Raw genomic sequence first — 18444 nt, forward strand, 5'->3', positions numbered from 1 at the left:
TGGGAAACCCGACCTTTCTCTCTGGCTGCCATTAACATTTTTTCCTTCATTTCAACCATGGTGAATTTAACAATTAATATCTTGGGGTTGCTCTTATCCAAGTATCTTTGTGGTGTTCTCTGTATTTCCTGAATTTGAAGGTTGGCCTGCCTTGCTACATTGGGAAAATTCTCCTGAATAATATCCTAAGGAGCGCTTTCCAACTTGGTTCCATTCTCTCTGTCACATTTAGGTACACCAAGCAAACTTAGATTTGGTGTTTTCACATAGTCCCATTTTTCCTGGAGATTTTGTTCGTTTCTTTTCACTCTTTTTACTCTAAACTTTTCCTCTCACTTTATTTTATTAATTTGATCTTCAATCACTGATATCCTTTCTTCCACTGGATTGAATCAGCTATTGAAGATTGTGCATGTGTCACACAATTCTTGTGCCATGGTTATCAGCTCCATAAGGTCATTTAAGGTATTCTCTACACTGCTTATTCTAGTTAGCCATTGTCTGACCTTTTTTTAAGGTTTTTAGCTTCCTTGCGATGTGTTCAAACATGCTCCTATAGCTCGGAGAAGTTTGTTATTACCAGCCTTCTGAAGCCTCCTTCTGTCAACTCGTCAAAGTCATTCTCCCTCCAGCTTTGTTCCGTTGCTGGTGAGGAGCTGCAATCCTTTGGAGGAAAAGAAGTGCTCTGGTTTTTAGGATTTTCTGCTTTTCTGCTCTGGTTTCTTCCCATCTTTGTGGTTTTATCTACCTTTGGTCTTTGATGTTGGTAACCTACAGATGAGGTTTTGATGTGGAAGTCCTTTTTGTTTATGCTGCTGCTATTCCTTTCTGTTTGTTAGTTTTCCTTCTAACAGTCAGGTCCCTCAGCTGCAGGTCTGTTGGAGTTTGCTGGAGGTCCACTCCAGACCCTGTTTGCCTGGGTATCAAAAGAGGAGGCTGCAGAACAGCAAATACTGCTGCTTGATCCTTCCCTGGAAGCTTCATTGAAGAGGGTCTCTCACCTGTATGAGGTGTCTGTTGGCCCTTACTAAGAGGTGTCTCCTAGTTAGGCTACATGGGGTTCAGGGACCCACTTGAGGAGGCAGTATGTCCATTCTCAGAGCTCAAACATCATGCCAGGAGAACCACTGCTCTCTTCAGAGCTGTCAGATGGGATGTTTAAGTCTGCAGAAGTTTCTGCTACCTTTTATTCAGCTATGCCCTTCCCACAGAGGTGGAGTTTATAAAGGCAGTAGGCTTTGCTGAGCTGTGAATGGCTCTACCCTTTCAAGCTTCCTGGCCACTTTGTTTGCCTACTGAAGCCTCAAAAATTGCGGATTCAGCTCCACATACCTGCAGCATGAAGGTTAATCTCAGACTGCTGTGCTAGCAGTGAGCAAGGCTGTATGGGTGTGGGACCCAATGAACCAGGCACAGGAGAGTATCTCCTGGTCTGCCAAGTGCTAAGACTGTGTGAAAAGTGCAGTATTTGGGTGAGAGTGTCTTGTTTTTCCAGGTACTGTCTGTCATGCCTTCCCTTGGCTAGGAAAGTAAAACCCCCCAAACCCGTTGCACTTACTGGGTGAGTTGACGCCCTCCCCTGCTTCAGCTCACCCTCCATGGGATGAACTCACTGTCCAACCAGTCCCAATGAGATGAATCAGGTACCTCAGTTGGAAATGCAGAAATCACCCATCTTCCATTGATCACACTGGGAGCTGCAGACCAGAGCTCTTCCTATTTGGCCATATTGGAATAAGAGTTTAAATCAATCAATTTAATATATCATATTAACAGAGTAAAAGATATAAACCACACAATCATCTCAAATAATGCAAAAAAGTCAATTGACAATATTAATCATCTTTTCAAGATAAAAAAACACTCAATAAACTAGAAATAAAAGGAAACTAACATAACAAAAGATATGTAAATAACTCATCACCAACTGGGTTCAACAGCTCATGCCTATAGCCTCAAAAGTTTGGGTGGCTGAGGGGGGTAGATGATTTTAGGTCAGGAGTTCCAGACCAGCCTGACAAACATGGTGAATCCCTCTCTCTACAAAAAATGTTAACATTAGCTGGACGTTGTGGTGTATGCCTGCTGTCCCAGCTATCAGGGAGGCTGAGGCATGAGAACAGCTTGAACTCGGGAGGTGAAGGTTGCAGTGAGCCCAGATCATGCCACTGCACTCCAGCCTGGGTGACAGAGCAAGATCCTATCTCAAAAAAACAAAAACAACAACAAAACCAAGAAAACAGAAACAATCATCGCTAATATTATACTGAATTCTGAAGTGTGGAAAGTTTATCCTCTAAGATTAATAATAAGGCAAGATATTCACTGTTGCCACATCTATTCAAAAATAGCAGTGAAGGTCCTGGCAAAACAACTAGGCAACGAAAGAAAGAAAAGATCCACATTCTAAAGGAAGAAGTAAAATTACCTGTTACTTATGATATGATGTTAGATACAAAAAATCCTATATGCTGAAAACAATACCTGTTAGAGCTAATAGTTGCATTTAGCAAAATTGCAGAATACAAAATTAAGTGGTTCTCTTCATTACAATGTACAATCCAAGTTTTTAAAATTCCATTGAAAACAGCATTAAGAAGAATATACTTTGGAATAAACAAGCAAAGAGATGTAAGACTAGTATGCTAGAAGTTGTAAGATGTTGCTGAAGAAAAGTCACAAACAATGGGGAAGATATTCTATGTTTATAGATTAGATAATTGAAAAGATATCCCATATTCATAAATTAGAAAACAATTTTCTTTAGTCTATACTAATGAAATCAACAACAGATTAAATGCAATAGCTATATAAATCATAACAATATTTACTTGCAGAAATACAAAATTCTAAAACCTATGAAATCTCAAGACTGAAAATAGCCAATTAAACTTGTAAAAGAATGTCAAGTGGGGAGCCCTCACAATTTTTAAATCAAAAACTAATTGCAGTGCTGTTGAACGCTTTTCAAATGTGGTATTTTGAGGCCAGGTTCTATGACTTACACGTGTAACCTCAGCACTTTGTGAGGCTGAGGTAGGAGGATTCCTTGAACCCAGGAGTTCAAACCACACTGGGCATCATAGTGAGAACACCCATCGCTATTAAAATAAAAATTAAAATTAAGCTGGCAATGTGACATGAACCTGTAGTCTCAGCTATTCCAGAGGCTGAGGTGAGAGGATTGCTTAAGCCTGGGAGAGCAAGGCTGCAGTGAGCCACGGTCGCACCAGTGCACCCCAGCATGGATGACAGAGAACCTGTCTCAAAAAGTAAAAAGGAGAAAATCTAAAAAGAAATGTATTAAATCAAGACGTGGAGATAGTAAATAATAGAGACACCTCTCTCCACAAAAGCCTTGTACATATGGTCAAAATGATCTTCAACAAGGGTGCAAAGGCCAACTTATGGAGAGGGAATAGCCCCCTTTAACAAAAAACTTTATGAAGACTTGCTATCAACAGGTAAAGTATGGAAGTCAGAATTGTAGTTTATTCTATATTTTTTTAAAAACTCAAAATGTGTAAGTCTGAAAGCCTTACACAAAAATATAAGGGAAAAATATCCAAAATTATGCCATGGAATTTGGCATTGGGTTCTTGGCTGCCAGCAGCCCCACATCCCTGGAGCATCCATCCGCTCACCGCTGCCTGGTGCTGGGTCCTTCCACACCTGTCACACTGCTTTGTGAGGGGCTCTGAGGGGCACGAGCCAGGACAGCACGCCGAGCACAGGGCACAGGCCGGGCTTTCTCGGGCTATTCGAGGGCAGGCTGTCCCCATGACTGCCTCAGGCGCCGGAGGGAGGACAGCTTGATCCGAGTCTGCGGAAGGAGGAAGAAGCTCGTGTCCTGAGCCAGCAGGGACACAGAGGCAGATGCGGGACACAGGGACACAGGGGTGGATGCCATAAAAATATACGGCATATATTTTGAAGCATGGCCGCAATTTGAATAATTAGAATATCTAAAATCTCCAAAGATTGTTATGCTGAAACTGTACCAAAATTTATCATTCCAGTGTCTACAGGGAATTTTTAATAGTTGTTATTTTTATAATAAAATTAAACTTTAATGAAATAACTGACTTTCAAACTTCCGCAAGAGGACAAATATTCAGCCAGAGGTATCAGTTCCCGGTTTTTGCTCTGGGTCCTCTCTGGTCTCCCACAGCCCCTCCTGCATCATCCAGGTCTAAGGGGCCACGTGGCTTGGCCTGCGTCCCCTCGTCCCTCCCCTTCCCCACCCAGCTCCTGCAGCGCTCTCCTGAGGCAGAGGCGGCGAACCGTCCAGAGCTGGAGGCTCCCTCGCCCCGGGCATCACCGCTCCACCCCTCTCTGCACCTGCCCAGCCCCTGGCAAAGGAATCTCCTGGGCCTGGCTAGCTTCCCGCCCCCCAATGCCTGCCCTGTGCCTGCAATGGCGAGGCTGCCAACAAGAGGTGCCAGAGGCTGCGGCGCAACCCGCCCAGAGCGCAGGGTCCCACTCACCTGGGAGCGGGGGCACGTCCCTCCCGGTAGGCGATGGAATTAAGATTGTTTCCTTATTTATTTTACTTAAAACTGGTAGAATGTTACTATTATATGAAGAACCCACGACTCTGTCAGTAAATTTGAGCAAACGTTTATTAGTTTTTGTCAGTTTAACTAGTTCTTTTGTTTCTATTATTAAGGTGAAATTTAAATTCAATCTGAAATCAGTAAGATACAGAGAGATTTTAATGACAAGTGAATATTTTTTTCTCAGGGGGAACTGAATTATGAATTGAATGGATGAATTTTGAATTAAGTGAATGAATTCATTACCAAGGTAGAGAGGACACTAACCAATCGATAGTTTTAATCAATCTGTATTCCCTCCCTCCTCCCTCTTTGTTTTTTGTTTGTTTGTTTGTTTCTTTGTTGGTTTTTGAGACAGAGTTTTGCTCCGTCTCCCAGGCTGGAGTGATGTGGCGCGATCTTGGCTCACTACAACCTCCGCCCCCCGGATTCAAGCGACTCTCTGCCTCAGACCCCCGAGTAGCTGGGATTACAGGCGCCAGCCACCATGCCCAGTTAATTTTTCTGTTTCCATTAGAGGCGGGGTTTCACCACATTGGCCAAGCTGGTCTCAAACTCCTGACCTCGGGTGATCCGCTCACCTTGGCCTCCCAAAGTGTTGGGATTACAGGCGTGAGCCACCAGTCCCGGCCCCTCCTGCCCCTCTGTATTATGACCATCTGTACCCAGCATTTAGCTCCCAATTATGAGAGAGAACATGAGGTATTTTGTTTTTGCTTTTGCATTAGCTTGCTAGAAACAATGCATCCATGTTGCTTCAAATGACATAATTTTTTATGGCTGTATAGTATTCCATGAGTCTTTATCCAGATTACCACTGCTGGACGCCTGGGTTAAGTCTATGTCTTTGTGATAGTGAATAGTGCTGTGATAAAAATATGGCTACATGTGTCTTTTTGGTAGATATTTATTTTCTTTCGGATATATACCCAGTAATGGGGTTACTGGGTTGAATGGTAGTTCAACTCTCAGTTCTTTAAGAAATTCCAAACCTGCTTTCCACAGTGGCTGAACTAATTTACATTCCTTCAGAAAGTGTATGAGTGTTCTCTATTCTCTAAATCATCACTGATATGTGTTTTTCTTTTGACTTTTCAAAAAAAAGCCATTGTGACTGGTGTGAAATGGTATTTCATTTCGGTTTTGATTTGCATTTCTCTAATAGTGATGATGAGCACTTTTCCATATGTTTGTTGGGTGCTTGTGTGTATGTCCTCTTTTGAGAAGTGTCTGTTCATGTGCTGTTGCCCACTTTTTAATGGAGTTACTTGCTGCTTGCTTGTTGATTTGTTTAAGTTCCTTATAGGTTCTGAATAATAGACCTCTGTTAGATGTGTAGTTTGTGAATATTTTCTTTCATTCTGTGGGTTATCTCTTTACTACTTTGATAGTTTCTCTTGTTATGCAAAAGTTTTTCAGTTTAATTAAATCCCACTTGTCAATTTTTGTTTTAGTTGCAATTGCTTTTGAGGACTAAGCCATAAATTATTTGCCAAGGCCATTATCAAGAAAAGTATTTCCTAGGTATTTTTCTAGGCATTTTATAGCTTGAGATTTTCAATTTAACTCTTTAATCCATCTTAAGCTAATTTTTGTATTTGGTGAAATATGGGGGTCTAGTTTTACTCTACTGCATGTGACTAGGCAGTTATCCCCGCATTATTTATTAAATAAAAAGTCTTTTTCCCATTGCTTACTTTTGTCAACTTTGTTAAAGATGTGATGGTTGCAGGCATGTGGACTTAGTTTCTAGTACTCTAGTCTGTTCCATTGGTCTATGTGTCTGTTTTACTAACAGTACCAGGTTGTTTTGATTACTATAGTCTTCTATTATAGTTTGAAGTCATGTAATATGATGTCTCTAGCTTATGTCTTGCTTTAGTATTGCTTTGGCTTGGCTATTCAGACTCCTTTTAGGTTTCATAAAAGTTTTAAATGTTTTCTATTTTGTGAAAAATGACATTAGTGGTTTGATAGGAAAAGCATTGAATCTGTAAATCGCTTTGAGCAGTATACTCATCTGCACACAGATGATACTCCACTGTATGTTCTGTGGTTGTTGGGTGAAGTGTATTGTAATTCCAAATGGTCAAGCCGGACCCTACCCCGGCCAGCTCCTCCTCTGTCAGAGCTCGAGACCTCTAGTCAGGGGCCCTCTGCAGCCACCAGAGATGGGACAGAGGGCCGCTTCCTGCCCTCGTGCAGCTGCTGCAGGGCAGACCGCCTGGCTTGGCCGCAGCCACAGTAACATCTGGTCGTGTCTCCGAGATGTGGGGAGTGTCGGCGGGCTCAGGAGTTACCTGGAGGCTGCTGCCTGCACACAGAAGGCAGCTGCAGCTTGGGTGCCCAGGGGGCTGGAGGTGCATGGCCTGGTCGGCCTCGGGATCGCCAGCGTTCCCAGCCTGAGGCCCCCCAGGCCGTGCCTGCCAACCACTCCTCCACCTGAGGGAGATCGGGGCTGCTGCCATGGGCACTCGGCAGTCACCCCGTGTGGGGCTGAGTGGCGGGTTCTCAGTTCTCGCTCCTGTGCAGCCGCCGCCGGGCAGAATGCCTGGCTTGACCACAGCCACTGGTACACCAGGCCCTGGTTCTGCGAGGCTGGGAGTGCGAGCGGGCTCGGGGGTTGCCAGGCAGCTGCTGCCTGCACACAGAGGGAGACTGCAGCTTGGGCGGCCAGGAGGCAGAGCATGGTATGGGTGGCCTCTGGAATGCATGCGCGCCATGCCTGAGGGCCCCCCTGGTGGTGTCAACTGCCCCGGTCTTCCTCTGCTGGAGCCTGGAGCAGCTGGAATGGCCACTCTGCAGTCACAGGGGATAGAGTTAAGTTTTCTTATCCCACGCATGCACACAAAAAGGTAACTATTCTGTGAGGTAATTAACATGTTCATTGACTTCATTTTAGTAATAATTTCAGAATGTGCATATAAACGCATCACATGTACAATTTTTATTTCTCTATTACACCTCAGTAAAGCTGAAAGAATTAACAGTCACAGTTGGACACTTCAATATCTCATTTTAATTAATGGATAGAAAAACCAGACAGAAGCTTCATGAGAAATACAAGACTTAAACAACATTATAAGCCACTGAGAGCTAATACACATATACAGGACTGTCCATCCAACAACAGCAGAATATACATTCTTTTCAAGTGTATATGGAACTTTCTCTAGGATAGGCCATATCTTCATCCACAAAATATGTCCTAATAATTTTTAAAAGTTTGAAATCATACAAAATATAATTTACAACCACAATGGAAGAAACAAAAGATAAATAAGTGAAAACTGGAAAATTCACAAAAATGTGGTAATTAAACAATACAGTCTTCAACTACCAGTGAGTGAAAAAATAAATCACAAGCAACATTATAAAATATCTTGAGACAAATTAAAATAAAAACAAAACATAACAAAACTTATTGAATACAGTGAAAGTAGAAAATATATGGATATAAACAACTACATTTAAGAAAAAATCTCAAATCAATATCCTCACTCTATACCTAAAGGCAGTGGAAGAAAACAAAAAAAGACTGAATGCAAAGCTAGCAGAAGGAAAGAAATAATAAACAACATAATTAGAGCATAAATCAATAAAATAGAAGGTTGGAGAGCAGTAGAATGAACACAGATTCTTTGAAAGATCAAGCCTTTCACTATATTGACTGAGCAAAACATGGAAGACTAATTTTTAAAACAATAAATGAAAGCAGAGCCATTACTACCAGCTTCACAGAAATGCAAAAGGATTACAGGAGTATACTGTGAACAACTGTCTAACAAAAAATTAGGGGCCCTGGATGAAATGGATGAATCGCTAGAAAGACACAAACTACCAAAGTGGCTCAAGAAGAAAGAGAAAATCTGAATAGACCTATAACCTAGGAGATTGTATTAGTAATGGAAAGCGATTAACAAAGAAACATTTATGACCAAATAGCTGCATTAACTGTTGAGTCAACCTAACATTTAAAGAAGAATTAATACCATTTCTTCTCAAACTCTTCTGACAAAATATATGAAGAAGGAATACTTGATAATTCATTTTTTGATAACAGCATTATCCTTACCCCAAAGCCAAAGAGAGCACAAAAAGGAGAACTACAGCACAATATCCCTTATGAATATATAAGCAAAAATCTCAGCAAAATACTAGCAATACTAACAAAATACTAGCAGCAATACTGTATAATCAAAGGATTGTAAATTATCACCCTGTGAGATTTATCCCCAAAATGCAAGGGTGGCTCACCATATAAAAAATCAATCAGTGTAATAAACCGTAACAGGAAAAGGAATAAGCAAGTGATTATTTCCATTGGTGCAGAAAAAACATTGATGAAATACAACACCCTTTTATAATAAAAATACTCAATAAACTACGCATGGAAGGGAACTTCTGCAACATGACAATGGGATGTATAAAAAACCAACAGTTAATATCGTGATCAATGATGAAACAGTGAAAGCTGTTTTCCTAACATCTGGAACAAGACAAGGATGGTGCATTTGCCACTTCTGTTCAATGTAGCACTGGCAGTTCTAGCCAGAGCAATTAGGCAAGACAAAGAAATAAAAGGCATCGAAATTAGAAATAAAAAATAGAAGTAAAATTATATCTACACATGATCTTATGGGTATAAAGCTCCAAACAAAACACAAAACCGATTATAACTAATAAAAGAGGCAGGATGCAAAACAAACATAGGCAAATGAGCTATATTTCCATATAGTTGTAAAGAACTATGAAAACATTTTAAAAATTCCATTTATAATAGCATCAAAGAATAAATTATTCAGGCAGAAATCTAACCATCATGGTACACACAAAACTTTGCTGGAAAAAAATAAAGAGTGTGGAAATAACTGGAAAGACATTCTGCATTCACGGGTTGTAAGACAATATTGTTAAGATGACAATACCATCTAAAGTAATCTACAGATTCAATGCAATACCATCAAAATTCCAAAGGCATTTGTGCAGAAACAAAGAAACTCGCTCTAAAATTCACACAAAAATTCAAAGGATCTGACATTCAAAACAATCTTGAAAAAGAATATTGGAAAACTCACATTTTTCAGTTTCACAGCCTACTACAAATCTACAGTCATCAAGAGAATGTGGTACCGGCATAAGACCAATAGACTTTTAGACCAATAGAACAGAACAGATTTGAGATACTACAAATTAGTCCTCACATATATGGTCAATGACTGTTCAACAAGGTGGCCAAGTCTAGTCAAGGGAGGAAAGAACAGTCTCTTCAACAGCTGAATGTAAGTGCACAAGAAAGAAATTGGACCCCTACCTTGCAGTATATACAAAAATTAATTATAAATTAATAAAAGACTTAAATGTAAGGACTAAAAATATGTAACTCTTAGAAGAAAATACAAGGTAAATCTTTATGACCTTTGAGTTTTAAGTGTATTTTGAAATATGACAGAAAAGCACACATAACAAAAGAAAATACATGTAAATTAGATTTAACCAAAATAAAAACCCATTATGCATCAAAGGATACTATCAAGGGAGTAAAAAGACTACCCATAGTATGTGAGAAAATATGTATCTTATAAAATCAAAATGTGTATCTGATAAAAGCTTAATATCCCACATTTCAACAACAGAATTTCTAACATCTCAATAAAAAAATAGGCAATGGACTTGAATAGACATTTCTCCAAAGAAGATACACAAATGTCTAAGAAGGACAAGAAAAGATGCTAAACACCGTTATTCATTAATAAAATGCAAGACAAAACCCAAATGAAATGCCACTTTGCATCCACTAGTAGGGCTTTCATAACAATGACACAGGAAATCAATGTTGCTAAGGAGGTGGAGAAATTGGAGCCCTCATGAACTGGCTGCTAGGAATAGAAAATGATGCACTTGCTGTGAAAAACAATTTGGTGGTTCCTCACAGAATGAGCATTGGGTGAAAAACGAAATCAAGATGGAAATGTAAAATGTAAAAAATTTCTTCGAACTTGATGACACAACCTATCAAGACCTCTGGGATACAGCAAACGCAGTGCTAAGAGGAAAGTTTCTAGCCCTAAACACCTACGTCAAAAACTCTGAAAAAGTACAAACAGACAATCTAAGTTCACATCTCAGGGAACTAGAGAAGCAGGTACAAGTCAAACCCAATCCCAGCAAACAAAGGAAATAACCAAGATCAGAGCAGAACTAAATGAAATTGACACAACAACAACAACAAAAAAATACAAAACATAAATTAAACAAGAAGTTGGTTATTTGAAAAGATAAATAAAACTGATAGACCATTAGCAAGATTAACCAAGAAAAGGAGAGAGGAAATCCAAGTAACCTCACTAACAAATGAAACAGGGAATATTACAAATGAAACCACTGAAATATTAAAGATTATTCAAGGGTACTATAAACACCTTTTGGCACATAAACTAGAAAACCTAGAAAAGTTGGATAAATTCCTGGAAAAATACAACCCTCCTAGCTTAAATCTGGAAGAATTAGATACCCCAAGCAGACCAATAAAGCAAGCAGCAAGATTGAAATGATAATTTTAAAATTACCAACAGAAAAAGCCGAGGACCAGAGAGATTCACAGCAGAATTCTACCAGACATTCAAAGAATGTCTTCTTTCATTCAAAGAAGAAATGATACCAATCTTTTCACACTATTCCACAAGACAGAGAAAAAAGAAACCTTCCTTGATTCATTCTATGAAGCCAGCATCACCCTAATGCCAAAACCATGAAAGGACATAACCAAAAAAGAAAACTACAGACTAATATCCTTGATGAACGCAGATGCCAAAATCCTTAACAAAATACTATCTAACTGAATCCAACAACATATCAAAAAGATAATCCACCATGATCAAGTGGGTTTCGTACAAGTGATACAGGAATGGTTTAACATATGCAAGCCAATAAATGCGATACACCAAATAAACAGAATTCAAAGAAAAACAACATGATTGTATCAACAGATGCAGAAAAAGCATTCGACAAAATCTAGCATTGCTTTATGATTAAAGCTCTCAGCAAAATAGGCATACAAGGGACATAGCTTAAGGTAATAAAAGCCATCTATGACAAACCCACAGCCAACATAATACTGAATGGGGAAAAGGTGAAAGCATTTCCTTTGAGAACTGGAACAAGACGAGGAGCCTACTCTCATGACTCCTCTTCAACATAGTACTGGAATTCCTAGCCAGAGAAATCAGACAAAAGAAGGAAATAGAGGAAATCCAAATCGGTAAAGAGGAAGTCAAACTGTCACTGGTTGCTGACGATATGATCTTTCGCCTTGAAAACCCTACGGACTCCTCTAGAAAGCTCCTAGAAGTGATAAAAGAATTCAGCAAAGTTTCCAGATACAAGATTAATGGACACAAATCAGTAGCTCTTCTATACATCAACAGCTACCAAGCAGAGAATCACATCAAGAACACAACCCCTTTTACAATAGCTGCAAAAAATCAAACAAACAAAAAAAAAAATGTAGGAATATATCTAGCAAAGGAATCAAAAGACCTCTACAATAAAAATTACAAAACACTGCTGAAAGAAATCATAGATGGAGTCAAGCACAGTGGCGCATGCCTATAATCCCAGCTACTTGGGAAGTTGAAGCAGGAGAATCACTTGAACCCGGGAGGCAGAAATTGTAGTGAGTCGAGGTCACACCATTGCACTCCCACCTCAGCGACAAGAGCGAAACTCCCTCTGAAAAAAAAAAAAAAAAAAAGAAAGAAAAGAAATCATAGATCACACAAACAAATGGAAACCCATCCCCATGCTCATGGATGGGTGCAACCAATATTGTGAAAACTACCATTCTGTTAAAGGCAATCAACAAATTCAATGCAATCCCCATCTGAATACCACCATCATTCTTCACAGAATTATAAAAACAATTCTAAAATTAATATGGAACCAAAAGAGAGCCATGTAGCCAAACCAAGGCTAAGCAAAAAAAAAAAAAAAAAAAAAAAAAAAAAAAAAAAAACCTGAAGGCATCACACTACCTAATTTTGAACTGTACATTAAAGCCATAGTTACCAAAACTACATGGTACTGGCTTAAAAATAGGCACATAGACCAATGGAACAGAAGAGAGAACCCAGAAATTAACCCAAATACTTACAGCCAACTGATCTTCGACAAAGTAAACAAAAACATAAAGTGGGGAAAGAACACCCTTTTCAACATATGATGTTGGGATAATTGGAGAGTCAAATGTAGGGGAATAAAACTGCATTCTCATCTCTCACCTTATACAAAAATCTACTCAAGATGGATTAAGAACTTAAACCTAATTCCTGAACTATAAAAATTCTAGAAGATAACACTGGATAGACCCTTCTAGATATTGGCATAGACAAGGATTTCATGACCAAGAACCCAAATGCAAATGCAATAAAAACAAATACAAATAGCTGGGACTTAATTAAACTAAAAAGCTTTTGCATGGCAAAGGGAACAGTCAGCAGAGTAAATAGACAACCCACAGAGTGGGAACCCTGACCCTGACCCCTAACACCTGACGCTGACCCCTAACCCCTGACCCTAACCCTAACCTCTAACCCCTAACCCCTAACCCTAACCCCTAACCCTAACCCCTAACCACAACCCTCACCCTCACCCTCACCCAACCATAATCCCTAATGCCTAACCCCTAACCTCTCTTAACCCGTAACTCTAAACATTGACTCCTAACCCCTAACTCTGACCCCAACCCCTATCTCCAACCCCTAACCCTAAACTTAACCCCTAACCCTGACGCCAACCTTAATCCTAGGTTTGTTACTACGTTTGTATTGACTATGTCAAAGTTGACTGTTATGATCACTGTCTTAGGACTGCAAGGCAGCGAGGGAATTTCGGATCTTATATTAATATTTTTGTATTGAGACAGTGCATTAGCATTACAGGTGCTTGTTACATGAGCAATGGGGGTGTTATATTTTGGGTGTCATGTCTGCATTAGGAATACTGCATTTGTCTTCCGAGGCAGAGGTGTGGATCTCGCACTGCGGCCGCCTCATCTTGGCTGGGGAGTACCTCAGTGGGCAGGATTCAGAGGGGCTTTTGGTTTCCCGTTTTCCACACTGAACCCTTCTAACTGGTCTCTGACCCTGATTATACTGGGCTGCAAACAGGAAGGATTTTATTCACCGTCGATGCGGCCCCGAGTTGTCCCAAAGCGAGGCAGTGCCCCCAAAGTCTGTGCTGAGGAGAAAGCTGCTCTGCCTTCGCGGTGTCCCTTGGGTCTGTGCTGAGCAGAACGCAGCTCCGTCCTCGCGGTGCCCCCGTCCGCCCGGGTCTATGCTGAGGAGAACACTGATCTGCCTTCGCTGTATCTCCGAAGCCTGTGCACAGGAGAGCTCAGCTCCGCCCTGGCGATGCTCTCCGGGTGTGTGCTGAGGAGAACGCAGCGCCGGCGCAGGCGCAAAGGGGGGGGGGGGGGCGCACAGCGCCGGCGCAGGCGCAGAGGGGGGCGCACAGCGCCGGCGCAGGCGCGGGGGGGGTGGGGGGGGGCGCGCGCGCACAGCGCCGGCTCAGGCGCAGGGGGGGCGCACCTGAACCCGAATCGTAACCCTAAGGCCGTTCTAACAGCCCTCGGGAGACCTTAGGGACAAAGCATTAAACTGACACTCGACTCTGTAGCCGGCTCTGCCAAAAGACTTGGGGTTGGGGTGATATGAGGGCAGGGGTCAGGGAAGAAAGCGTTCTGGTTTTAGACCCGCAGGAATATCTGTGAAGCGCTCTTGGGTAGAGCACATGTTGCCGGGTGTGCGCTTGGAAAGAGCCTAAGAAGAGGGGGCGTCTAGAAGGAACCACAGCGCCAAGGGAGGGTGTCCAGCCTTCCTGATTCAACACCTGGACGCATTCCGGAAAGTTTCGTAAGAAAGCCAGAAAAAAAAAAAATCCAGAGGCCAGGGGGTGCTAATGGGGCTTTACTAGGACTATCTGGCTTAATCCCCAAACAACCCTGCCATAGCAGCCCATCAGTTCTCTGAGACAGGTGAGGAACCTGAGGTCGCAGGAGGACACCCAGAAGGTCCAGGCAGAGCCCCCTAGGCCCCCACACCTCCCCCCGTGGCAGCTGCAACCCCAGCTTTTTCACTAGTGAGGCACTTCGGCTGCTGGGCCACGCCCACTCTCCCAAGCTGGGAAGGAGCTTCGTGCTGCCGCCTGGCTGGGGACTGGGCACAGCCCTCCCGCATCTCCGGAGCCGGCTGCCACCAGGGGGCGCGCTCGCGGTGTCTGGGAACCTGGCGGCGCCTGTGCAGCGGCCAGTGCACCTGCTCCTGCGCTCGCCGCGGTCTCTGCCAGGACCCCGAGGCCCAGCCGGACCCTGCCCTCCAGCGGGGCTGCTGCACCACGGCCTGCGACAGCATTCCCACCTGGCGTTACGGGCGCTCCCAGGGGCAGAGGTCGGGGTGTCCACAGGCTGTGGCGCCGGCCTGCAACCCCCACGCCAGGCTCGGGCCCCGGTGAAGGAGGGCGATGCTCCCTGGGTAGGGCGACTGGTCACCTGGGCCGGGAGGGTGGCTTAGTGGCGGAAGCGGCGGTCCAGGGCTGCCTGGCGCAGCAGCCTGTCGCAGCCGCGGTCCCTTCAGTCCCTCCCTGGCGGCTGCGGAGCCGTCCGATGACAGGGGCCATAAACTCTCCAGAGCGGGAAGCCTCACCCTGGTGGCCAGGCCCGGCGCCCAGACCTGGGGGCCGCTGGCACCTGACCCGCTGCATGGGTCTCCAGGGAGCTCACTGCCCACACGGCGCTGCAGCCTCGGCTCCCTCTTACGCGCTCTGGCAGGTGCTAGGGACGACCCTATGGGCCAGCTTGCCACGCCCAGTCCCCAGGCCGCACCCACCCTGGCTCCCTGGGCTAGGGGACTGGCTTCTCCTGTGGGTCGTGGGGCTGGGAGGCAGGGACATTAGGGGAGAGGGAGGGACGGAGGGCAGCCCCTGCTGGGTGCACAGCGAGGTCGTGCACAGGCCTCTGTTGCAGAGCGTGCAGTTTCAGGTGGGACTGGATTGCAGGTGGAGATGACTGTGTGTGCGCACACCTGGGGGTGAAGGGGAAGCAGTCTGTCTACCTGACCCATGAAATGCAGGAGACTGTACCCCAGAAGCTGCGGGTTCACTGCTCCATTGATTAAGCAAATCTGGGACACACATGTAACTAAGCTGTGACTTCTGTGCCAGCAGTCTCAACACCCACGCCTTCAGGAAGACACAGGTGTGGGGGCTAGGTGATTCTCAGGCCTGAGAGTGGAGAGCAGGGGCCAGAGACACTAGGTAGGGGGAACCCACCCTAGGGCTCTGAGGGACGACGATGTGGGGAGCTGGTGGCAGAGCCTGAGCTGGCCCAATGTTGCAGGCTGGAGACAGATTCGAGGCATAGCGGGGACTGGTGACCGCAGTTCCTACAATGTCCCAGCCTGGCCTCCCAGTCCAGCCAGCAAGTAGAGGGTGCTGCCCTGCAAAGACTCTGGGGGTGCCTCAGCCCTCCTCACCACACGTGACTGGTGACTTCTGTGTCCACCCTCACAAGAAGAGGGATCTTCTCTCACTTTCAGGGAAGCCCAGGAAAGTCAGGGGCCTATGTGAGCCAAAGAGGAGAGAAGGCGATGCCTCAGCCCAGTGTTTCTGCCTCACCTGGCTTGTGGCCTTGAGGACTTGATTTGCACCGCAGGAAAATGGGCAAAGAAAGCCCCTCCCTGACTGGCTTCTCAGTCCACTCTGACCAGCCCACTGCACAGCGCCCACCCTGCAGCTCCAGGTACGGAGGCTGGCCTGGCTCTGGGCTGACCTGAGGGCCTTCTGATGGCTCCAACCCCCGTGATGCCTCATGCTCACCCTTTGGCGCCCACCTGACAGCTCAGAATGTATGCTGTATGCCATTCTCAATGCTTGCTCTAGACAAGCCCAAGTGCCCCAGGAGTGGCAGAGGGAACTAAGCTGAAAACTAAGTCTCGGCTCACTGAACCCCAAGTGGGCTGTCCAGCCTGGCCCTTCAGTTCTCAACCCCAGGCAAGTTCCCTCCAGGGATGTGATCCCAGGGGCCACAGCAGCACATTCTGGCCTAACCTATTCACGACTTAAACAGTTACTGAAAAGGCCAGGATGGGCATGGGCCCTGATATTAATCCCCTTTCCCTGGGAGGGGGCTGGGTTGGGTTTGCCATCCTGATGTCTTTGTGGAAAGAGCTGGCAGGTGAAGCAAGCCTCAGGGGCCAGCCATGGGACAGGGAACCTAGGACTCGCCTCTGCTGGAACCCTTTAAGGCCCCTGTGGACCTAGGTCACAGCTCCATAGGGAGCTCCACTCTATCTGCACTCTGTCTCAAAAAGAAAAAGACCAAGTGGAGCAGAGATCCCAGTTGAGGGACCCACCTCACCCCAGGACCGGTTGGGGTTGGGGCCTGGAGATAGAAAGAGGAGTGACTAATGTTTACAGGGATTTTCTTAGGGGGTTGATGAAAATGTTGTAATATTATTGTGATTTAAAATGGACTGTGCACAATTATGAATATACTAAAGGCCATACAATTCATCCCCTTAAACGGGTGAATCTTATCCAGAGCATCCACATGGAGACAGGGGCAGACACAGGGAAAGAGGATGAGTACATGTGTGAAGTGGAGGCTGAAAGAGAGACAATGAGGCCTGTGAATGGAAGAAGTCGAGCGCAGGGAAAATGGTCATATGTATACATCAGAGATCGGAGAACGGGGGTTCACACCAATCGTGTCACTGCCAGGAAAGAGGGTCATGTGAGCGATGTCGCCAGTGGTGTCGCCCGCAGGGACACAGACAGGCTGGGGGTTCGTGCTGGCATGGGCGCCAGCAGCCATGTCGGCAGGCAGGAGGATCCCGCTGCACAGCTGAGGGGTGACTATAGCCCGGGTGGTGATGTTGGCCAGCAAGTGTGTGACAGTAGCAAGTAGAAAGACAGGTCTGTTTGTGAGGCTGGAATGTGGGAGGGGCTCTTCTGTGTCTGGGTGTGCGGCCCTGGGCAGGAATGTGAAGCAATGGCCAGGTAACTGCATCAAGTTGGCTAGGAGGCTGGCAAGGACTTCGAGCTGAATGATGATAACCAGGAGTGACTGTGAGGCCCTGGGAGGGTCTGAGTGTAAAAGAAGATGGGTGTGGGCCACCCAGGGCATATGTGGGGCCTGCTGCCATGGAGATGGAGGTCACTGGGGAAGAATTTGGTGAGCTCTGTGAATTTCTAGGGGGTCTCCTGGGTGCTGGGGTCTGACTCTTGCAGAAAACTGGGGATGGTTGAACAGTAGCTGGGAGACACGGAAGAGACCCTAAGGAATGGCAGTCCAAAGGTCAGATAGGTGGAAGAGGAGCACAGTGAGGTCTGTGAGTTTCCAGGTGACTTCTCTGTGTTAGGGGCTGGCCTTAGGAGAAACCTGGTTGTGGTTGGAGAGGATCAGGGAGACACTGGAGAATCTCAGAGAAATGGGGATGCATAGATGGGAGACATAGCCGAGGAGCACAGATTGAGGAGGGCACTGAGATCTGTGAGTTTGTCTGTGACCCCCAGGTGTGAGGGGCTGAGTGTTGCAGAAACCTTGGGATAATGGGAGAGTAGCTGAGGGCCTGGAGTAAAGAGTTGGGAGACATGGAGAAGGAGCCCTGCAAGGACCCTGAGTTTCCAGGGGTTTCCTGGGTGTGGGAGGCTGACTGGCAGAGAAATGTGGGGAGCTCTGGAGAGTCACTGGGAAACGTGGGAGTGTCCCCGAGGGCTGGGAGTGAAGAGATGGGACACATAGGGGAGGAGTGCAGTGAGGACTCTGAATTTCTGTGTGTTGTCTGGCTGTGCGGGTTCGACTGTTGTAAAATCTGGGGCTGGTTGGAGAGGA

General features: G+C 45.0%; 1 protein-coding gene and 1 pseudogene across 1 annotated transcript in view; both read right to left on the minus strand.

The window, feature by feature from the left end:
- The window catches only part of LOC129053902 (protein FRG1B-like), a 255490-nt gene that overhangs the window by 209513 nt on the left and 27533 nt on the right, over positions 1-18444 (minus strand). The window lies entirely within an intron of this gene.
- On the minus strand, positions 6702-7399 carry LOC129057176 (mucin-19-like; annotated as a pseudogene).

This window comes from Pongo abelii, chromosome 17 (genome assembly GCF_028885655.2).
Source record: "Pongo abelii isolate AG06213 chromosome 17, NHGRI_mPonAbe1-v2.0_pri, whole genome shotgun sequence".
NCBI classification, from domain to species: Eukaryota; Metazoa; Chordata; class Mammalia; order Primates; family Hominidae; genus Pongo; species Pongo abelii.